The sequence below is a fragment of the Moschus berezovskii genome, chromosome 1 (genome assembly GCF_049115385.1).
Source record: "Moschus berezovskii isolate FMDL1 chromosome 1, NW_MosBer_1.0, whole genome shotgun sequence".
Taxonomy (NCBI): domain Eukaryota; kingdom Metazoa; phylum Chordata; class Mammalia; order Artiodactyla; family Moschidae; genus Moschus; species Moschus berezovskii.
In genome coordinates, this window is record NC_142460.1 from 10,056,114 (window position 1) to 10,080,521 (window position 24,408).

General features: G+C 41.8%; 1 protein-coding gene across 1 annotated transcript in view; it reads right to left on the reverse strand.

The window, feature by feature from the left end:
* Positions 1–22,994, reverse strand: part of COL6A5 (collagen type VI alpha 5 chain) — a 161,995-nt gene extending 139,001 nt beyond the window's left edge. The window contains exon 1 of the mRNA XM_055416595.2: positions 22,846–22,994. The gene's annotated coding sequence lies outside the window, so the exon portion shown is untranslated. The remainder of the gene's footprint in view (positions 1–22,845) is intronic.
* Positions 22,995–24,408: the final 1,414 nt, after the last annotated feature.

Below are 24,408 nucleotides of genomic sequence, written 5' to 3' on the forward strand. Positions count from 1 at the left end.
GAAATCAACAAAACAGAAAGTTGATTCTTTGGAAAGATCAAGTAAACCTATAAACTTCTAGCCAGTGTAACTAAGAGAAAAAGGGCACAAATTACTAACTTCAGAAGTTAAAGAAGGGACATCACTTAGATGACATGGACAACATTGTTATTTTTGTTCAGCCACTAAATCATGTCCAACTTTTTGTAACCCCATGGGCCGCAGCACACCAGGCTCCTCTGTCCTCCACTATCCCCCAGCGTGTGCTCAAATTCATGTCCATAGAGCTGGCGATGCTATCTAACCATCTCATCCTCTGCTGCCCGCTTCTCCTTTTGCCATCAAACTTTCCTAGCATTACAGTCTTTTGCAATGAGTCGGCTCTTTCCATAAGGTTTCCAAAGTATTGGAGCTTCAGTTTCAGCACCAGTCCTTCCAATGAATAGTCACAGTTGATTTCCTTTCAGATTGACTGGTTTTATCTCCTTGCTGTCCAAGGGACTCTCAAGAGTCTTCTCCAGCATCACAATTTGAAAGCATCAATTTTTTGGTGCTCAGCTTTCTCTATGGTCCAACTCTCCCATCTGTACATGACTACTGGAAAAAGTATAGCTTTCACTATACAGACTTTTGTTGGCAAAGTGATGTCTCTCCTTTTTAGCACACTGTCTAGGTTTGTCATAGCTTTCCTTCCAAGGAATAAGTGTCTATCAGTTTCATGGCTATAGTCACCATCTGCAGTGATTTTGGAGCCCAAGAAACTAAAATCTGTCACCGCTTCCACTTTCCTCCCTTCTATTTGTTATGAACTGATGTAACCAAATGCCATGATCTTAGTTTCTTCAAAATTTGAATTTTAAGCCAGCTTTTTCACTATCTTCTTTCACCCTCAAAGAGGCTCTTCGGTTCCTCTTCTCTTTCTGCCATATGAGTGGTATCATTTGCATAACTGAGGTTGCTGATATTTCTCCTGGTAATATTGATTTCAGCTTGTGATTCATCCAGCCCAGCATTTCACATGAGGTGCTCTGCATAGAAGTTAAATAAGCAGGGTGACAATATTCAGCCTTGTCATACTCCTTTCCCAGTTGTGAACCAGTCCACTGTTCCATGTCTGGTTATCACTGTTGCTTCTTGACCTGCAGACAGGTTTCTCAGGAGACAGGTCAGGTTGTCCGCTACTCCATCTCTTTAAGAATTTTCCACAATCTTGTGACCCATACAGTCAAAGCCTTTAGAATAGTCAATGAAGCAGAAGTAGATGTTTTACTGGAATTCCCTTGCTTTCTCCATGATCCAGTGAATGTTGGCAATTTGATCTCTGGTTCCTCTGCCTTTTCTAAACCTTACAAACCCAGCTTGTACATCTGGAAGTTCTCAGTTCACATACTGCTAAAGCCTACCTTGAAGGATTTTGAGCATAACCTTATTACCATGTGAAATAAGCACAATTATATGGTAGTTGGAACACTCTTTGGCACTGCCCTTCCACTCTGGATTGGAATGAAAACTGACCTTTTCCAGTCCTGTAGCAACTACTGTTTTCCAAATTTGCTGACATATTGAGTGCAACACTTTTAACAGCCACATCTTTTAGGATTTGAAAGAGCTCAGCTGGGATTCCATCACCTCCACTAGCTTTATTCATAGTAATGCTTCCTAGAACCCACTTGACTTCATATTCCAGGATGTCTGACTTGGGTAAGCGACCATACCATTGTGGATTATCCAGGTCATTAAGACTGTTTTTGTATAGTTCCTCGGTATTCTTGTCATTTCTTCTTAATCCCTTCTGCTTCTTACTGTTCCTGTCTTTATCGTGCCCATTCTCGCATGAAATGTTCCCTTGATCTCTCAGATTTTCTTGAGGAGATCTCTAGTCTTTCCCATTCTATTGTTTTCCTTTATTTCCTAGCATGGCTTATTTAAGAAGGCCTTCTTATCTCTCCTGCTGTTCTCGGGAACTCTGCATTCAGTTGGATATATCTTTCCCTTTCTCCCTTGTCTTTTCCTTCTCTTCTTTCCTTAGCTATTTGTAAAGTCTTTCATACAGCCACTTTGCCCTTTTGCATTTCTTTTTCTTTGGGATGGTTTTGGTCACTGTCTCCTGTATATTATGAACCTCTGTCCATAGTTCTTCAGGCAATCTGTCTACCAGATCTAATCCCTTAAATCCATTCATAACCTCCACTGTATAATCATAAGGGACTTGACTTAGGTCATCCCTGAGTGGCCTAGTGGTTTTCCCTACTTTCTTCAATTTAAGCCAGAATTTTGCCCTAAGGAACTCAAGATTTGGACATGGACATTAAAAGGATATTAAATTCCATGACTGCAAGGACTATTATGAACAACTCTATGTTCACAAATTTATAACCTAGATGAAGTGGACAAATTTTTTGAAAGACGCAATCTGTGAAAACTCACACAAGAAGAAATAGACAATCAGAATAGGTCACATCTATTAAATAAATTGAATCAACAATTAATGACCTTTCAAAATTGAATGCACCAGGCTCAGACAGGTTCACTGGTAAATTCCACCAAACACTTATGCCAGTTCTTTACAATTTCTTCCAAAAGATAGAAGCAGAGAGAATACTGCCTAAATCATTCTGTGAAGCCAGAATTACTCTTATACCAAAGCCAGATAAAACATTACCAAAAAAAATACAGACCCGTATCTTATATGAATGTAGATGCAAAAGTCCTCAAAAAATGTTAGCAAACCAAAGCCAACAATGTATGAAAAGAATTATACACCATGATGAAGCAGAATTTATCCCAGGAATGCAAACCTGGTTCAACATTCAAAAATCATTTATATAATTCATCACATAAAATCCAAAAAGGAAAATACAAACTAGGAATAGAGGGACTTTTCTTATCATTTGCATACCAATTGAAAAAGAAGAAATACAACTGTCTTTATTTGTAGATGACATGGTTATCTATGTAGAAAATTGCAAAGAAGCCACAAAAAATTCCTGGAACTATGGTAGCAGGATAAAACATTAATATACAAAAGCCTATTACTTTCCCGTATTCCAACAATGAACAACTGGAATTTTAAATTAAAAACACAATGCCATTCATGTTAGTATCTCCAAAACTTACATACTTAGAACAAACTTCTAAAACAGATATAGGATCTATATGAGGAAACCTAAAACACTCTGAGGGATGAATTAACTAAAGGGAGGGGTGTCCCATGTTTATGGATAGAAGACTTAGTTAGTCAAGATGTCGGCTGTTCCCAACTCGATCTACAGATTCAATGCAGCCCCAATCAAAATCCCAACAAGTTACTGATCCTAAAAAGTACACAGAGAGGCAAAAGACCCAGAATGGCTTACAGAACATTGAAGAAGAAGAAGAAAATCAGAAGCCTGACCCTGACTTCAAGATTTTTTATAAAGTTACAGTAAGCAAGACAGTGTGGTATTGGTAAAAGAATGGATCAAAATAGAAAGCCCAGAAATAAACTCACACAAATACAATCAATGATCTTTGACAAAGAAGCATGGACAATAAAATGGAGAAATGATCCATTTTTTCAACAAACCATGCTGGAAAAACTGGCATTCACATGCCCCCCAAGAAAGTAGTCTAGACCCAGACCTTATACCCTCCACTAAAATTAAGTCAGTGTGGACCAAAAACCTAAAAGCAAAATGTAAAACTATCAAACTCCTACAAGGTAGCATAGGAGAAAACCTGTTTGACCTCAGGTTTGATAATGACTTTGTAGATACTATATCAAAGGAAAGATCCATGAAAGATAAAATGCATAAGCTGGGCTTCATTACAAAACTCTTGCTCTGCACAAGACAAGTCACAGACTGAGAAAAAAAAATAGTTGCAAAAACATGTATCTGACAAAGGACTGCTATCCAGAATACACAAAGAACTCTTAGAATTCAACAATAAGTAAAAGAACAACACAATTAAAATGTGGGCAAAGATCTGAACAGACACCTCACCAAAGAAGAAATACTAGATGGCAAACAAGCATATGAAAAGATAGTCCACACTGTATATTATTAAGAATTGCAAATTAAAACAATCAGATAACATCACACATCTATTAGAACGGCAAGAATCCAAATTATTGACAACCAAAATGCTGGCATGGATATGAAGCAAAAGAAACTCTCATTTATTGCTGATGGGAACGCAAAACAGTATAGCCCTTATGGAAGACACTTTGTTAATTTCTTACAAAACTAAACATGTTCTTACCATATGATCCAGCCATCACACTCCTTAGTATTTAACCAAATGAGTTGAAAACTTATACTCACACAAAAATCTGCACATGGATAAGTTTATGGTAGGTTTATTCATAATTTTCAAAGCTTGGAAGCAACCAAGATGTCTTTCAATAGGTGAATGCATAAATACATTTTGGTACAGCAGACCATGGAATATTAGTGGTAAAAAGAAATGAGTTAACAAGCTATGAAAAGACTTAGAGGAATCTAAAATGAATATTAGTGAGTGAAAGAGTCAATTTGAAAAGACTACATTCTATATCTATATGACAGAGAATGAGATGGTTGGATGGCATCACCGACTCAATGGACATGAGTTTGAGTAAACTCCAGGAGTTGGTGATGGACAGGGAGGCCTAGTGTGCTGCAGTCCATGGGGTCGCAAAGAGTCAGACATGACTGAGCAACTGAACTGAACTGAACTTTCTATATGATTCCAATTCTATAACATTCTGGCAAAGGAAACTATGGAAATAGTGAGGAGACCAGAGGTTGCCAGCGTTTGTGGAGAGAGGGGAATGAAGCTATTTTGTATGGTACTATAACGGTGGACATGTGTCATTATACACTCCCCAAAACCCATAGAATATGCAACACCAAGAGTGAACCCCAGTGTAAATTGGGCTTTGGGTGACAGTGATGTGTTAATGCCAATTCATCAATTATAACCAATGAATCAGTTTGGTGGGGGCGTGGGGGCAGCCATGTGCGTTCATGTGTGGGGGCAGGGAGCATATGGGAACCCCCTGTACCTCCTGCTCAGTTTTGCTGTGAGCCTAAATAAGGGCCCTAGTTTGGGCATTAGGAATCTGTCAAGGATGATAAAAATGCTCTCTGTATTGATTGTGGTTAGATGGAAGTATTTATTTGCCAAAACAACTTAAAAAGTACACTTAAAATGGATGCATTATATTGTATGTGAGTTATACCTCAATACAGTTGAGGTGCCCAGTTTGAATGACACATTATGTGACCTTAAGCATGGTGTGCCAAGGGTAGGGAGGTGGGAGTGATCTGACCTGGAACAGGCATAAAGGGGAGCATAGCGACTTTAAAAGCATTACTAAACCCAAGTTGACCTGCTTCCTAGTATCCCAGTGAGCTGGCAATTCTAATCAGTGTTGGTAACAGTCCGATCCTTCTTAGCCACATGGACCATTTCCACTGCCCTTCCATGTTGGTAAACCACACAATACACATTCCCATCCCTAGAGACAAAACTAATACCAGTTTGGAAATAATCTTCCAGAAATCTTCTTATGAATAAATGAGTCATGACCTATGACACCTGAATGCCAAGAGTCTGAATCTTAAAATTAAGATTTTTCAGTCTAAGCTAAAATAGACCCATCATAATACAAATTTGAGGAATCCAGAAATAAATCTGAAATTGTATGCCAAGCTTGTGAGCTATTATTGTTTTCTTTAAACTTTAATAGCAGAATTATAAACAATTGGCATTAGAGCTCAGGAACAATACTCTTAACACTGTCAGCTGCTGAATTATTCATGAGGTCACTATCCTACATCCATGCCACAGAAGGCAGATGTTTTTTGCCACTTATGTCTATTTGGAAGAGCATACGATTTGGAGATTCTTTTCCCTTAAAATTTCCTTTTTTTCTTCATTCTCTTTATATTTTTTTGTGAAGTCTGGCATGAAGATAATCGAATCTAAATATAGGTTATTTGGTGATTTTCCTTCTCTTAAAATTTTTAACTGACATAGTTGACATTCCTTCTTTAATACAAAAAATTTTAAAAATACAACTTTTTTCTTAAAAGGTCATGGTCAGGATACTATTAAAAGTAAAATTCAGTTTATAAAAGCGATTTCATTTAACAGCATGAGTACTAACACACTAAGCCAAGGATCAGGAAATTTTTCCTGGACTTTGTGTCCAATATAACTACTCAATTCTGCACTTGCAAAATCGGCTGCAGACAATATGCAAACACACCAGCATGGCTGCAGAACTGCTTTAGGACTCCTGTGGGGCCTAACAACTTCTGGCTTATGGGCTACCTCCCAATACAAAAGTAAAGTAAAAATTATATTTAAATAACTTCAGATACATGAATTTTTTGTTTGTTTTGACAAAAATTAAGACTTTTGTGGGCTCTAACATTGCATTGTTGTCCTGATGTGAGAAAAAATTAAATATTTTGATCCTAAAAATTTGATTTTTTTTCTGTCTTTTAAAGAAATTAAGGCATTTCATTGATTTCTATGGGCCCTGTTCTCTATGCCTCTGTACTGAATGGATAAATTGGCCCTATAAAGCTGTTTCAATAAAACTTTGTTTGGTAGCAGGCTGCCAGCTTTTCACTGAATAGTTAGACAAGTTTAATATTATTATTTAATCTCTTTTATCCTGCCTGGTATGAGTTTTAAAATTTTAAAAACAACTGTTGGCTTAATTATTCTTCCTAAATGTATCTACCTCATTCATACTTTATTAATATTCATATTAGCAGTTCATCCACTTTCTTATTTGAAAGTCCATAATAAGTGTCCCTGAGTGGTATTGTCATACTAGTTGAAACCAACATCCTTTCTGATTGGTCAATGATTATTGTTGACTATTGTTAATTCTGCTCTTGTATCTACCTTATTCTTCCTAGCAGCTGTATAGTACTCCACTAGGCCAATGTATCGTAACTCATTTAGCCAACTCTCTATAGATAAATACTTAGAATGTTTCCAATTTTTTCACAATTCTGAGCAATGTCACAATAAACTTCACAGCACAAGGAAAAGTATTTTTATAGGAACACTTATTAGGAGGGGAAACTCTGGGTCAAAAGGAATGTATATATCATATTATAATCAATATTAATTGCAACAAAAATGTGGCACTAAATTACATCTCCCTGTGAACATATGGGAGTCTTTATTTCTTCATAATCTCATCACATACTGGTGAGGTTTTGGAATCCTGGATAAGGAGGGAAATTCATATTACCGCATGGCTCTCTGAATTCCTATAATTACTAGTGAGCCTGGGAACTATATTTCTCCTATGAACTGTATACCTAAGATTCTTAAGAGCCATTTCCCCTCATTAGTGTTTGTCTTGTATTGACCTGGATACACTCTTAACATTCATGAATATCCACAATCCTGGGTGTTTTATATTTTTTGTTGTTATTATAAATGGAATCTTTTCTTCTACTCATTTTACTAAATGATTATTTATACTGGCCACTTTCCTGAACTCTCTTGTTGAGTCATCTAGACTTTTTTGGTATATTCTGAGTTCAAACCGAAATAATGATTATTTTGTCTCCTCCTTCCTAAGTGAGATCTTAACATTATCTTATCCTATTATATTGACCAGAACTTTGAAAGCAATGTTAAATAATAATGATGTTGATAATGTTCCTAACTTAATGGTAGTATTCCAAACGCTTCACCATTAAAGTGCGATATGCTGGCAGTTAGTTTGTAACATACATTTCTAACCATGTGTATTGCTGACCCTGTTTGTGACGCCAGTTGTCTTGCTGTTCACACTGTCCACCTTGCTCGCTGAACCAGGGTAGGCAAGGCGCAAGACAAGAGGCTGGAAGAAAATGCGAGGAGCTGTAGGAACTGCAGATGCATTTATTTTCTCCCGGCTGGCGTGGAAGCCGTAACACCGCCTCTCTCCTGGCTGATGCAGCAGCCATAGCAGCAGACAGCACAACAGAACATAACCGCACACAGCCCTCAGGGCTTTCCCGGGTGAGGCTTATGTGGGGGTTCTGTACGTAGCAGCCCGTGACGCAGCGGGTACCCCATGACGCGCATGCGCAGTGCTCTAATGGGCTCAGCTGTTAGTCATTGTTTACAAAGCGTGGGGCAAGAGAGCCTGAACACGCCAGCCTGGCTAATTCACCCTCTCCCCGCACTCCACCGCTTCAGGGTCTCTCGGCTCACATTCTACGCCCCGTCCATCTTCTGCGACTTTCCCTTGGGGAGTAACGCTAACCCTTGGATTTACTCCTTGCATCAGCTACAACAAGAAACAGTTACATCCCCAGTTCAGTTCAGTTCCGTTCAGCTCAGTCGTGTCCGACTCTTTGTGACCCCATGAACTGCAGCACGCCAGGCCTCACTGTCCATCACCAACTCCCGGAGTTCACTCAATGTCTTGTCCATTGAGTCAGTGATGCCATCCAACCATCTCATCCTCTGATGTCCCCTTCTCCTCCTGCCTTCAATCTTTCCCAGCATCAGGGTCTTTTCCAGTGAGTCAACTCTTAACACATAGCAAAACCCAACTCCAGGTGTCACCTGGAACACATGTTGCAGTCCTTGCCGTCACGGGGCTAGAAGAGTCACCCTCCACAGGTGGAGTGCCTTTATCTGCCATGCCCAAGTCCGGTCCACTGTCTGTCCTTGTGAGATTGCAGGAAGGCCTCCACAGTGGCAACCTCACCCCGTGAGACTTTTATTAAGGACCCGCAAAACAGGCCACAGGTGCCGGGTCCACCAGAGAGGGGATTTTTGTGGCCTTCACAGCCCACCCACATATTCCAAATGCTTTGGAATATGTTCTACTGTCCTGTGTGGAATATGTTCACACTGTTCTAAGTCTGCAAGAGAATCAGAGGTTAGAAGCACATCACAGGACACAGCCTTTACACTTTACACCATACACTGTTCTAAACTTGCAAGAGAGGACACAGCCTTTACAGCACAGTTCAGTTCAGTGCAGTTCAGTCGCTCAGTCGTGTCCGACTCTCCGCGACCCCATGAATCACAGCACGCCAGGCCTCCCTGTCCATCACCAACTCCTGGAGCTCACCCAGACTCAAGTCCACAGAGTCGGTGATGCCATCCAGCCATCTCATCCTCGGTCGTCCCCTTCTCTGCACAGATCAGCCCACATTTGCATCCGCATAACCTGGTCGGGGCCTCTCCCGGTTCAGCCCCGCTTCAGGGTCTTCACACTCCTGACACTTTTTGCCTGCTGCCGCCCCTCTATTTCTCCCAAGCAAGCCACCATTGAGGTCCCTTCACAGATGGGTCACCCCACATAGGATGCAAGAAGAGCAGTCAGGATCCAAAAGAGGTAGACAAGACATTGTTCAACACGGTGTATCGAATGCCGTCAGCAAAATGCTCATCATCGGGGCCTCAGGTGTTTGGGTTAAATACCGACTGCTTCATGCCCAGTTCTCTCATCCCTGGGGTCAACTCAGCATAGGTATGCCATTTACCTATAGTATCCGGGAGCTTTCCCACACTGGACCACATGGCGGGACTGGCAGCGTGAATCCATTCCCGCCGTCTCAGAACGTGCATTGTCACCAACACTTCCCGCCTCACTGTCAGAGATGCCGGCTTCTTCACAGTCACAGGGCTCTTGCTCTAACACCATATATATTGCTCTAGCTCTTCCAAGCATCCCTTCACGTTGCTCATCGGCTTGGCATCACGGAGATTACTACCCTTGTTAGCCTTCAGGGCAGTCAGGAAAATCCACCCCACAGTGCCAGCAGCAGTCTATGCCACCTTGTTCAGCAAAGGGGAACTCACCGCCTTCGTAACAGCTTTTCAACGCTATCTGGTGACCCGGCCACCGCCTCCCAGTCTTCCACCAGAGCCGACACCCGAGAGGATCACAGTCACACAGCACCACATACTGTCTGGTGGCCACTGGCTTCCTCCATCCAGTGGAGCCTCAGGCTCCCCTACCCACTGGGTATCCTGCCGACTATGCAGGTTGTATTGCTGTTCACACTGAACAGCCTGCACTGCTCGCTGAACCCAGGGTAGGCCAGGCATGAGCTAAGAGACTGGAGAGCTGTAGGAACTGCAGATGCATTTATTCTCTCCTGGCTGACACAGCAGCCATAGCAGCAGACAGAGCATAACACAAGGCTTTTCCAGGTGAAGTTTATTTAGACATACTGGACACAGTTGCCCATGACCAAGTGAGTACCTCATGATGTGCATATTCAGTGCTATAAATGATCTCAGCTGTTCAGTTCAGTTCAGTCACTCAGTCGCGTCCAAATCTCTGAGACCCCATGAACTGCAGCACACCAGGCCTCCCTGTCCATCATCAACTCCCAGAGTTTACCCAAACTCACGTCCATTGAGTCAGTGATGCCATCCAATGTTGCTGCTGCTACATAGTCACTATTTACAAAACAAAGGACAAGAGAGCTTGAACACACCATCTTGGCTAATTTTCTCACTCCCCACACCATGTTTCAAAAAAAGTCCTCAGGGTATATGCCGAGGAGTGGGAATGCTGGGTCATATGGTGGTTTTATTCCTAGTGTTTTAAGGAATCTCCATACCGTCTTCCACAGTGGCTGTATCAGTTTATATCCCCACCAGCAGTGCAAGAGTGTTCCATGTTTCAAAAAACGTCCTCAGGGTATATGCCGAGGAGTGGGAATGCTGGGTCATACGGTGGTTTTATCCCTAGTGTTTTAAGGAATCTCCATGCCGTCTCCCACAGCGGCTGTATCAGTTTATATCCCCACCAGCAGTGCAGGAGGGCTCCCTTTTCTCCACACTCTTCAGCATTTATTGCTTGTAGACTTTTTGATGAGGAAACCAAAACTGAAAGAGACACGTGTACCCCATTGTTCATTGCAGCACTGTTTACAATGGCTAGAACATGGGAGCAACCTAGATGCCCATTGACAGATGGATGGATAAAGAAGCTGTGGTACATATACACAATGGAATGTTACTCAGCCATAAAAGGGAATGCATTTGAGTCAGTTCTAATGAGGTGGATGGACCTAAACCTATTACACAGAGTGAAGTGAGTTGGAAAGAGAAAGATAAGTACCATATTCGAATGCATATATACAGAGTCTAGAAAAATGGTTCTGAAGAATTTACTTACAGGGCAGCCGTGGAGAAACAGACAAAGAGAATAGACTTATGGTCTCGGGGAGAGGGGAGGAGAGGAGAGATGTATGGAAAGAGTAACATGGACACTTACATCACCATATGTAAATAGATGGCCAACGGGAATTTGCTGTAGGGCTCAGGAAACTCAAGCAGGATCTCTGTATCAACCTAGAGGGGTGGGTGGGGAGGGAGACGGGAGGGAGGTTCAAAAGGGAAGGGATATATGTCTACCTGTGGCTGATTCATGTTGAGGTTTGACAGCAAACAGCAAAATGCTGTAAAGCAATTATCCTTCAATAAAAAATAAATTAATTTTTTTAAAATCCTGTTTTATTTTAACCTAAAATTTAAGAGAATCGTGAATAGCTGTGAAATATTGCCAATTACTTTTTCAACATCTACTGTAATTGCCAGGTATATTTTTTCTTTTACAAACTAATAATATGTTTAGCTTTAACAGGATGTGTGTGCGTGTACTGAGTCACTTCAGTCGTGTCCAACTCTGCAACTCCACGGACTATAGCCCACCGGGCTCCTCTGTCCATGGGATTCTCCAGGCAAGAATACTGGAGTGGGTTGCTGTGTCCTCCTCCAGGGGGTCTTCTTGACCCAGGGGTCAAATCCATGTATCTCTACCTCTACCTGTATTGGCAGGTGGGTTCTTTACCACTAGAGCTTTCTGGGAAGCCCTCAACTAGACCTTAGTGGGTAATTTATTAGAGTTCTTAATGTCTAACTATTATGTAACAAACCCCACCTAGTCATCATGTAGCCTCCTCTATGTGCTGTTGGATCTTACTTGCTAATATTTGATTCAGAAAGTCTGAACCATTGTTTGGAAGTGAGGAACACTGATGTCTTTTACTTTTTGTGACCTCTCTTTGGTTTTTGTATCAATTCTGCTGGATTTACAAGAATGACTTGGAAGCTTTTCTTCTTTCTCTTTGTTTCAAAACATTTTAATGTTAGAGGAGTCATCTGTCACTGCAACTTTTGACGGGATTTACCCAAGGGTGCTAGCTTTCAGGGTCAAGGGTGCTAGTTTTCAGCTGCCTTAATTCCTTCCAGTGTTAGATGCCACATCAGCTTTCTACTGTCTCTTTAGTTGCATGTAGTAATTATCATTCTTCCTTTCTTCTGAAAGTTTCCATTGCATCTTGGTTTCAAATTGTTTATGATAAAATCAGGCACATATTTTGATTTGGGTCACTGTTGTATCCCCAGACTTTACTGCTGTTTATCAATAGCACTCGAAAAATAACAGTTTTTTAAAAAGAAGGTTAAAACAGGGAGCGGATGGAGAAAGAAGAGACAAAAGTAAAAAATATATATATATGAACGGGGCCTCACTGAGTATGCTCTCAACATTATCTGATAGAACATTATATCCCTGTTTTCCCAGGGTCTGTTCAGTTCATTTGCTCAGTTGTGTCTGACTCTTTGCAACTCTATGGACTGCAGCACTTCAGGCCTCCCTGTCCATCACCAACTCCCAGAGCTTGCTCAGACTCATGACCATCAAGTCGGTGATGCCATCCAACCATCTCATCCTCCGTCGTCCCCTTCTCCTCCTGCCCTCAATCTTTCCCAGCATCAGCGTCTTTTCTAATGAGTCAGTTCTTCACATCAGGTGGCCAAAGTACTGGAGTTTCACCTTTAGTATCAGTCCTTTCAATGAATATTCAGGATTGATTTCCTTTAGGATTGACTGGTAGGATCTCCTTGCTGTCCAAGGGACTCTCAAGAGTCTTCCCTAGCACTGCAGTTAAAAGGCATTAATTCTTTAGCTATTGGCCTTTTCTATTGTCCAGCTCTCACATCTGTTCATGACTACTAAAAAAAAACCCATAGCTTTGATTATACAGACCTTTGTAGGCAAAGTAATCTCTCTGCTTTTTAATACACTGTCTAGGTTTGTCATTGCTTTTCTTCCAAAGAAACAGGCAAAATGAATTAAATAATATGTTTTACTTAACCTGACATATCTAAAATATTATACTCTCAATGTATTATCAATATTAAAATTATTAATTAGACATTTCACAATATTTTTTCATACTAAGCCCTCAAAATCTGGTATATATTTTACTCCCACAGCACAAATCAACTCAGACACATTTCAAGTACTCAATAACCACCTGTGGTGAGTGGCTACCTAATTGGATGGCACAATTATCGATCATGGAACACAGAGAAAAGGACAATGTCCTTTAGGTCCTCAGTCCAAGGTCTTCTACCTCACTGCCCCAGGTTAAGAAGAGCAATATCTCAGCACATCCAGAGCCCTTATAGCACAAACCAGTTAGAAGTGCTGGGTCGGGTGATTTTAAGAAGTGGTTAATTAGGACAGTGCTTCTGCAGCTTTAATATACCCAAGAATTACCTGGGAATCTTTTTTTAAAGTTTATTTTACTGAAGTAGATTTGATTTACAATTTTGTGTTAATTTCTGCTATACAGCAAGGTCATTTCAGTTAGCCATGAATGTTCACTCTTTTTCATATTCTTTTCCATTATGGTTTATCACAGGATATTGAATATAGTTCCCTGTGCTATATAGTAGGACTTTGTTGTTTATCTGTTCTATATAACAGTTTGCATCTGCTAATCCCAAACTATCTTTTTGCCTTTTCACAAGAGAAGACTCTACACATGGACATCACCAGATGGTCAATACTGAAATCATATTGGTTATATTATTTGCCGCCAAAGATGGAGAAGCTCTATAGAATCAACAAAAACAAGATTGAGAGCTGACTGTGGCTCAGGTCATGAACTCCTTATTGCCAAACTCAGACTGAAATTAAAGAAAGTGGGGAAAACCACTAGACCATTCAGATATGACCTCAACCAAACCCCTAATGATTATACAGTGGAAGTGAGAAATAGATTCAGGGGATTAGATCCGACAGACGGAGTGCCTGAAGAACTATAGACAGAGATTCATGACATTATACAGGAGACAGGGATCAAGACCATCCTCAAGAAAAAGAAAGGAAAAAAGGAAAATGGCTGTCTGGGGAGGCCTTACAAATAGCTGTGAAAAGAAGAGAAGTGAAAAGCAAAGGAGAAAAGGAAAGATATACCCATTTGAATGCAGAATTCCAAAGAACAGCAAGCAGAGATAAGAAAGGCTTCTTAAGTGATGAGTGCAAAGAAATAGAGAAAAACAACAGAATGGGAAAGACTAGAGATCTCTTCAAGAAAATTAGAGATACCAAGGGAACATTTCATGCAAAGATGGGCTCGATAAAGGACAGAAATGGTGTGGACCTAACAAAAGCAGAAGATATTAAGAAGAGGTGGCAAGAATACACAGAAGAACTGTACAAAAAAGATCTTCACGACCCAGATAATCACGATGGTGTGATCACTCACCTAGAGCAAGACATCCTGGAATGTGAAGTCAAATGGGCCTTAGAGAGCATCACTACGAACAAAGCTAGTGGAGGTGATGGAATTCCAGTTGACCTATTTCAAATCCTAAAAGATGATGCTGTAAAAGTGCTGGACTCAATATGCCAGCAAATTTAGAAAACTCAGCAGTGGCCACAGGACTGGAAAAGTCGGTTTTCATTCCAATCCCAAAGAAAGGCAATGCCAAAGAATGCTCAAACTACCGCACAATTGCACTCATCTCACACACTGGTAAAGTCATGCTCAAAATTCTCCAAGCCAGGCTACAATAGTACGTGAACCATGAACTTCCAGGTGTTCAAGCTGGATTTAGAAAAGGCAGAGGAACCAGAGATCAAATTGTCAACATCTGTCGGATCATCGAAAAAGCAAGAGAGTTCCAGAAAAACATCTATTTCTGGTTTATTAACTGTGCCAGCACAGTCACTTTGACTGTGTGGATCACAATAAACTGTGGAAAATTCTGAAAGAGATGGGAATACCAGACCACCTGACCTGCCTCTTAAGAAATGTGTATGCAGGTCAGGAAGCAGCAGTTAGAACTGGACATGGAACAACAGACTGGTTCAAAATCGGGAAAGGAGTACATCAAGGCTGTATATTGTCACCCTGCTTATTTAACTTATATGCAGAGTACATCATGAGGAACGCTGGGCTGGCTGAAGCACAAGCTGGAATCAAGATTGCTGGGAGAAATATCAATAATATCAGATATGCAGATGACACCATCCTTATGGCAGAATGCAAAGAACTAAAGAACCTCTTGATGAAAGTAAAAGAGGAGAGTGAAAAGCTGGCTTAAAACTCAACATTCAGAAAACTGAGATCATGATATCTGGTCCCATCATTTCATGGCAAATAAGATGGGGATACAGTGGAAGCAGTGACAGACTTTGTTTTTTTGGGCTCCAAAATCACTGCAGATGGTGATTGCAGCCACAAAATTAAAAGACGTTTACTCCTTGGAAGGAAAGTTATGACCAATCTAGACAGCATATTAAAAAGCAGAGACATTAGTTTGCCGACAAAAGTCCATCTAGTCAAAACTATGGTTTTTCCAGTGGTCATGTACAATGTGAGAGTTGGACTATAAAGAAAACTGAGTGCAAAAGAATTGATGCTTTTGAACTGTGGTGTTGGAGAAGACTCTTGAGAGTCCCTTGAACTGCAAGGAGATCCAACCAGTCAATCCTTAAGCAAATCAATTCTGAATATTCATTTGAAGGACTGATCCTGAAGCTGAAACTCCAATACTTTGGCCACCTGATGGAAAGAACTGACTCACTGGAAAAGACTCTGATGCTGGGAGGGATTGGGGGCAGGAGGAGAAGGGGACGACAGAGGATGAGATGGCTGGATGGCATCACCGACTCAACGGACATGAGTTTGAGTGAACTCCGGGAGTTGGTGATGGACAGGGAGGCCTGGCGTGCTGTGGTCCATGGGGTCGCAGAGAGTCGGACACGACTGAGCGACTGAACTGAACTGAACCCCAAACCCCCACTCCTTCCCTCCACCTTCCAATCCCCCTTTGGCAACCACAAGAGTGTTCTCTGTGTCTGTGAGTCTGCTGTTGCTTGCACAGGCTCACTTGTGTCATATCTTAGATTCCACGTATAAGGGGTGTCATGTGGTATTTGTCTTTCCTTTTCTGACTTACTTCAGTTAGTACGACACTTCCTCGGTCCATTCATGTTGCTGCAAATGGCATTATTTCATTGTCTTTCATGGCTGAATAGTACCACATTGTATATACGTCCCACATCTTCTTTAGCCAGACATCTGCCAATGGACATTTAGGTGCTCTCCATGTCTCGCTATTGTGAATAGTACTGCTATGAACATAGTCTTACATGTATCGTTTTGATTTAAAGTTTTGTCCACATATTCAGTTCAGTTCAGTCGCTCAGTCGTGTCTGACTCTTTGCGACCCCGTGAATCACAGCACGCCAGGCCTCCCTGTCCTCACCAACTCCCGGAGTTCACTCAAACTCACCTCCATCAAGTCAGTGATGCCATCCAGCCATCTCATTCTCTGCCGTCCCCTTCTCCTCCTGCCCCCAATCCCTCCCAGCATCAGACTCTTTTCCAGTGAGTCAACTCATCTCATGAGGTGTCCAAAGTATTGGAGTTTCAGCTTTAGCATCAGTCCTTCCAGTGAACACCCAGGATTGATCTCCTTTAGAATACACTGGTTGGATCTCCTTGCAGTCCACATATTGGGTGTCTTTAAAACGCAGGCTCTGATTCAATAGCTCTGGAGTGCATTCTGTATTTTTAACAAGACCCTAAATGATGCTGGTCCTCTGAAAACACTTTACATAGCAAAGGATTAAGTCATATATTCTGAAGTCTGTCATAATTGGAATGTCTTTCTGATAACATTTTCAACTTGCCGTCTGGAGCAGTCCAAATCAGTACTGTTTAACAAAAATAGAACACAGCCCTACATAGAATGTGGCTATATATTCTTGGGTCTCATCCATTTCATTTTTCCTTTTAGTTCTTCGTTACCGAGTCATTGTCTTCCAGAATCTGATGTTACTGAGATAATTCATTTGGTTAGCCTAATTTATTTTTAATTTTTCTGCCCACATAATGTATCTATTAATCTCAATAACACCATGCCAATCATTGTTTTTGTTTTTCTAGAACATAATGAGACTGAGAATTTTGATCTGGCAGTTCAAATGTTCTTTCACTTTGGCAAAGTTTTCATCTAATTCCACATTTCTTCAATTAAAAGATTTTTTTCACATTTGGTGTTTCTCAAACCAAGAAGTAACTTGTAACATGTCCATGCAGTAATTGATCATTTACTTTTATTCTCTTGAAATCTATTTTTAAATAAATGGTGCATCTTGAAACTAATGATAGTCTGAGACCAAAGAAATGCAATATGTTTAATATTTATCTTCACTTCCCTTTCATCTTTCTCTCTTTTTTTTCCTGGACTCGTGCTCTTTGTCTGTTATTTGTCTTCTGTCACCATTACTGTCCTTAATCAGTTTTCTTCCTCTGTCCATATGCTCTGCACTCTGAAATTTTTCCCCAAACTGCCCTTTAAGTCAAAGCCCAATTTTCCACTAAGTTGACTTATATCTGATTGTTTCTAATACAGGGTTTGGTTTTGTAACAGTTTTATTTTCCTTTTGTGCATTTCTTGGCTTTCCCTTTCATTTATATCTTACATTTTTTGGCCACTTTTATTATAAACCTGTTTTCTCTAATGCCTTAGAGTTCGGAGTAATTTTCTTCTTTTTTTGGAATAATTCTTAATCTCAGTTTAGCATGTATCAAATGCTTCCTTCTTTATTGGAAGCAGTTTTGCATAATACCCACATTGGTGCTTTGGGTTTTTTGTGCAGGTTTTGAATATGTTTGGGGGGTAAGGGGATGAAGGGCAAGGGGAGTAAAGTTAGGATCCAACAGAAGTTGGTTGTACACATTTCACATCTACGGTTCTCAGCTATTCTGTAGTTTATTGATATTGGGAACAGACATTTTCCTCTCATTACAATTTTAACTGCTTGTTACTACTCTATACAGAAGCTACTGATTTTTTTTTTCTGGGTTTATTTTGTCAGCAACCTCAATTAACTCAATCAATGTTTAATTGTTTCTCCTAGCTATGGTCTCTGTGGGTCACTGCTACCACTTGCCCATAAGATAAAAGAAGATGGTGATGTTAACTATCTCCCCCAACCACACACATGCTCAGCCATGTCCAACTCTTTGTGACTCCATGGACGGTAGCCCACCAGGCTCCTCTGTCCGTGGAATTTTCCAGGCAAGAATACTGGAGTAAGTTGTCATTTCCTTCTCCAGGGGATCTTCCCCACCCAGGGATTGACCCTGCATCTCCTTCACTGGCAGGTGGATTCTTTACCACTCCACCACCTGGGAAGCCCCACCCAAGTTCACACAGCTGTTAAATGATGAAATTTTGATTTGCACCCAGGCAGTGAAAGTGAAACTTGCTCAGTTGTGTCTGAGTTTATATACACAGTCCATGGAATTCTCCAGGCCAGAATACTGGAGTGGGTAGCCGTTCCCTTCTCCAGGGGATCTTCCCAACCCAGGGATCCAACCTAGGTCTCCTGCATTGAAGGCGGATTCTTTACCAACTGAGCTATCAGGGAAGCCCTGATAGGCAGGGTAGACTCTCAAATCATTACACTGTTTGGAACTTTTGACTAGTTACCTCCCTCTTTCCTTTTTTTCTTACCTAATCGCAGAGTCATCGTCATTCTCTCATTTCTTCTACAACCTGCTCCCTCTCTATTAAGGAGATGAACTGAGTAAAGCAAAGCTAAAGTCCAGGGTGGGTCTCTACTAACTGGGCATGTGCTCTTGCCATCTTAAGCCTCAACTTCTTCATTAATGAAACGGTAATAAACACATCTACTTAAAAAAATGAAAGCTTTCAGGATTACTGCAAGATTTAGAAATAATCATTCAAGAAACTGCTTCAAGACCTAGACATAGATATCATTATTATTACAATATCATGGAACCAGTGACAGATTTTGTCTTCTTGAGCTCCAGAATCACTGTGGATGGTGACTGCTGCCATGAAATTAAAAGACATTCACTCTTTGGAAGAAAAATGCTGTGACAGACCTAGCCAGTGTATTAAAAAGCAGAGACACCACTTTACTGAAAAACGTCCATAGAGTCAAAGCTATGCTTTTTCCAGTGTCATGAATGGATGTGAAAGTTGGACCATAAAGAAGGCTGAGCATCAAAGTATTGATGCTTTAGAACTGTGGTGTTGGAGAAGACTCTTGAGAGTCACTTGGACAGCAAGGAGATTAAACTAGTCAATCCTAAAGGCTATCAAACCTGAATATTCATTGGAAGGGCTGGGGCTGACGCTAAAGCTGAAGCTCCAATCCTTTGGCCACCTGATGGGAAGAGCTGATTCACTGGAAAACACCCTGATGCTGGGAAAGACTGAGGGCAGGAGGAGGAGGGGATGACAGAGGATGAGATGGTTGGATGGTGTCACTGACTCATTGGATATGAGCCTGAGCAAGCTCAGGGAGACACTGAAGCACAGGGAAGCCTGATATGCTGCAGTTCATGGGGTCATGGAGAGTTGGACATGACTTGGTGACTGAACAACAGTGATCATGCCCAGAGTATTTCTATTTCAGGGCCTGTCTGCTTGACTTGAGCATCCTCAAGCCACTTAGTTGCTTAGAAATTCATTATTACACTTACTCTCTCACCTTCTATTCTCCAATGCACTCACATGAGCCCAACACATCCACTGTCACTTGCTCTTCAAAGAACCATTCTTGTCCAGCATCTGCGCTACAAGGATTTTTGGTTGCCTACCGTTACCCATTATTACATCTTTATCAACAGAATCTCTATATCAATGAATGGGGCAACATACTCAGCTGCAAAAACACATTTTCAAACCTCCTTTGTCGCAAAGGTTTGCCGATGAAATATACATAGAAAGTGGATGACCCGGCAGAAAATAGGTCTTCATGTAGTATAATTATGCCTGTACTACTGATGGAAAAATTAAGGTGGTACATCTTGCCCCAAAACTTGAGGTCTCTCTAACTGTAAAGATGATGCTCTTTCCACTGCCTTACACTGTCTTTATAAGGCTCTCCTGAGAAGGCAATGGCAACACACTCCAGTACTCTTGCCTGGAAAATCCCATGGATGGAGGAGCCTGATAGGCTGCAGTCCATGGGGTCTCTAACAGTCAGACACGACTGAGTGACTTCACTTTCACTTTTCACTTTCACACATTGGACAAGGCAATGGCAACCCACTCCAGTGTTCTTGCCTGGAGAATCCCAGGGACGGAGGAGCCTGGTGGGCTGCCGTCTCTGGGGTCGCACAGAGTCAGACACGACTGAAGCGACTTAGCAGCAGCAGCTCACTATTCAGGTCTCTTTATGTCCTTATTGTCAAAGATAATTAGTTAACCATGCTAAGGGAGAAGGCTCAAGGTATCATCTGGGCCCTGCAAATAATGTGGAATTTTACAGTGACTTTTCAGAGACCCAGTCTTGAGTTACAGAATACCCGCCAAAGAATGGCTTGAAAAGTCAGAATTCAAACAAGTCAGAAAAATCTAGGGCAGTACCATCAGGCACCGGGGATTGACAGGAGTAACAGAAATGCTGGCAACTGTCACAGGTACTACAAGCTAGCTCTTCCTCCTGAGGGAAGTGGGCATGCATCTTGTTTATATCCGAGGTCCCAGTTTTGCCCAGCTCTTACCTTTTCCTCCTATGTACCTGCTCAGAGAGGACCTGCAGCTAGATCCTGAAAGATTGACAGCAGTATCCTAAAAGTAAACTGCAGTGCCATGAAAAGTACACATTTCAAGTGAATGTCTGTTCTTCACTGCTAGAGCTAAAAGGTTCTAGGTAAATATTCCAGGATTCGAAAGTCCTCCCTTTTGGAAGGTGATCTGAACTTGAAGGCAGAAAATCACAACATAAAATAACATGAAAACAAGATATATGTCATAAATCTTATACTTTGTTACAGAAGGATGTTGATTATATGTTCTTTGAGTACTCATGAACAAGTATGCACAGGCATGATTCTGAGGAATACAGAAAAGTTTACAGGGGCAAACTTTATTTTCAGATGCTCATGACTTTCGCAGAAATGGCTTAAAATTTTACCAACATTTCCAAAGTTTTTTTCAAAGAGAATTTAGTTCGCCTTTGATATCTGTGAGCAAGTCTTTCAGATGTTTTCAATTAAAACATGCATACATAATTAATTATACAGTCACCGTATTAAGCATTTTCTCTGCTTTAACATATTAGCAGAGTCCAAGCTGTAACCATACAGCATGTAGGGAGCCCTGGGGTGATACTTTGAAACCATGCTGGCAAGTGCCACCTCAAGACCATACATCCTGCATCCAGAAAACTGAGAAATATATACAACATTTTTCAGAGTCTCAGAATAAGTCAGTAATGGATTTAGACATAATATTTAAATTAAGCCACCAAAGGAGAAGCAGAAAAACAAACAAACAAAGATAAAAACCCCACAATTGAAAGCAAACCATTCACAGAATCTTCATCACTGAATATTCCATGAGCAAGGCTCTCAGCAGTGGTGAAGAGACAGCCTTATCTACAGAAATTGTTCAGAACCTTGAAGAATGAGGAACCACAGGATTTGGGTATACCTGGCATTCATATTTGTTTCCAAGGGGCATCCCCATAGCAACTGATTCCTTTTCAGAGTTCCTACAAGATAGCTAGCTCTGGCATTGGGCTTTTCAGTGAAGGGGACAGATCTTCTCTCTCATTTTGATTCATAAGAAATTTCAGGATCCCTACTTATTCTACTTGTAAAATATATTACATAAACTAATACAAAGATCAAAAAAATATGTCCTGCCAATATGAATCTTTTTTTTCTTAAAAATTTTGTTCAGAACTCACTCACAAACTAAATACATCTCTTCCAAAATATCTATTCTGGCATTCTGAGTTAACAACAATAATAAAAAATAACTTCAGAAGGAGCAATTAAATGCTAAAAATCAAAATAAAAATGAGATATGAAACACTACACCAAATTACAAAGATCCTGGTTAAAGAAAAAATATGCTGGCAGTTTGAAGATCTTAAGAGCCAGATAACTCCCTCCTTCATTTTGAAAGAAACTTAATTGGAACCTGACACACAGCAGAAACTCAGAGATGTGTGTTAAAGTGGTGAGTGCTGTTTCAAGGAAATTTCAGAGATGGTAGTTCACAGTTTGGGACAGAGCAGCAATTTCTACAAGCTATGAGTGTTTCAAAGTTCTTGTGATGCAGTATCTGAATCTACCCCAGTAACTAACGCCTTGCGGCTCACTGTGCACGCACTGCTGCTTATGTCAGGGCTCCTGCATGGGGTAAGGGGCCCAAGCGTTAGGCCCAAGTGACCTCTAAGTCAGTGGCTATCAAATTACGGCAGGGTCAGAATCTCCAGGAGGGCTTGTTAACACACACGTACTCCTGAGTCCCAGAGATTTAGGCTCAGCAGGTGTGGGGTGGGGCCCATGAATTTACATTTCTAACCAGGTGCCAGGGGATGGAGCTGCTACTTGTCCTTGGACACGTCGAATAGCATTGCTGTTCGATCCTTTTCAGTTCAGAGTGTAACCTTTCAGAACCTCGTCTCAGTTATTAAAATTCCTTAGAGTCTGGGATTTGACAGCATCCAACCGGGGCAAAAATTATCAGGATGTACTCACGTCTACCTACCTGCCCTCGGAGCCCTCCTCCGCCCATTTTATGCCCCAAGCCCCTGCAACCGGCACTCACCGAGCTTTGCCAGGGCCCGGGGCCCCTCGGAACCGCGGGCACGGCCCCTGCTCCCCAAGGGCGGCACTAGCGCCCGGCGCGGGAACGGCGCGCGCTGGGGAAGCGCGGAGCTAGGTCCCCGCTCTACCGCGGGTGGTACGGAGCGCCCGCGTCCTGCTGGGCCCTTTAAAACGCGCGGACTGGTGGACTTGGCTGGGCTCGCCCCGCGGGGGGGAGGGGGCCTGGACTATTAATTCCTCGTGGGTTTCATGTGAGTGTCCAGAGACTCTCCAGCTGTTGGCTCTGTGCGCAGCTGCCAGCAGCTGTTTCGGAGGAAGCCGGGGGCTGCCAAAAAAAAATACCCAAAAACTTGAGAAAGCGGTTTCTCAGAAACCCAGGGCAACTTTTATCTACTGAACTGAGGTCACTGCTGCTACTTGAGCTGAGGACTTGCCATTTGGCTTCAATGGTTTACTCTGTGGTCTCCTCCAAGCCAGCCTGCAGAGAACCAGAAAACATTCCCAGAGAGCAGGCAACGTCTGGAGGAGCTGAGGTCCGAGAGGGAGCAGAGGGCAAAGCTGGGCTAAAGGCGGCAGGCGCTCCCCAGCAGCTCCCAAGGAGGGTAGGGCTGGGAGGGGGCTGAGAACGGGGTGGGCAACAGGAGTGAAGACTCACTTTCTCACAGGGATCCCAATGATGCACTTGAAAAGCATTGCCTGTTCTTAGGTGGATGGCGTGTTTGCTTGCTTGTTTGTTTGAGATTTTATGGATAAACCTATTCCCAGCTTGTGCAGTTGAGTTCAGTCTATCCCCACAATGCTCAGCCTGCTACCTTCCCCATTGTCCTTGAAGAAATATGGAAATTACTTAACACTGATGCAAGTTTATTAAAAAGGTCAAGTTGTTGTTAGTCACTAAGTTGTGTCTGATGCTTTGTGACCCCGTGGACTGCAGGAGGGCAGGCTCCTTTGCCCTCCACAAAGGTAAAGAGGAAAGTTTGTTAAAAGATCAAAAGACCCTTGCTTAGCAAGGACTATTAGAGCTCCAGGCCTCTCCTTTGTAGAATAGCCTCAGGAGTGAATCCGGAGGTTCCTAGGTGTGTCTCAGAAAGAACGGGGCTGGAAGAATGGAGAGAAGGAAATGGAAGGAGTGCTGTCAGGACTTTTTCCTTTTATTATGAGTTTTTAACAAAGAGAACACAAATATGTGTAAAACTAATGGCTGATTTCATTTTGTGTTGTTTTTTTTTCACTAGTAAGGGGCAAAATGATCTTTCTCAGAAGATCAGAAGTTGGTGTATTTGCTGTAAGCTAGAGCTTACCTTGGAGAAGGAAATGGCAACCCACTCCAGTATTCTTGCTGGAGAATCCCATGGACAGAGGAGCCTGATGGGCTACAGTCCACGGGGTCGCAAGAGTCAGACAAGACTTAGCAACTAAACCACCACCACCACCACCAAAGCTTACCTAGAATTCTGGGATGGACTCAGTAGAGTGAGGATCCCAGGGTGTTTTGTGCAGGATACCCCGAAGTGCTGGGTTTGAACCTAGTCCTGTCCGTTTCTGGGAGAGGCCTCACCCTGGC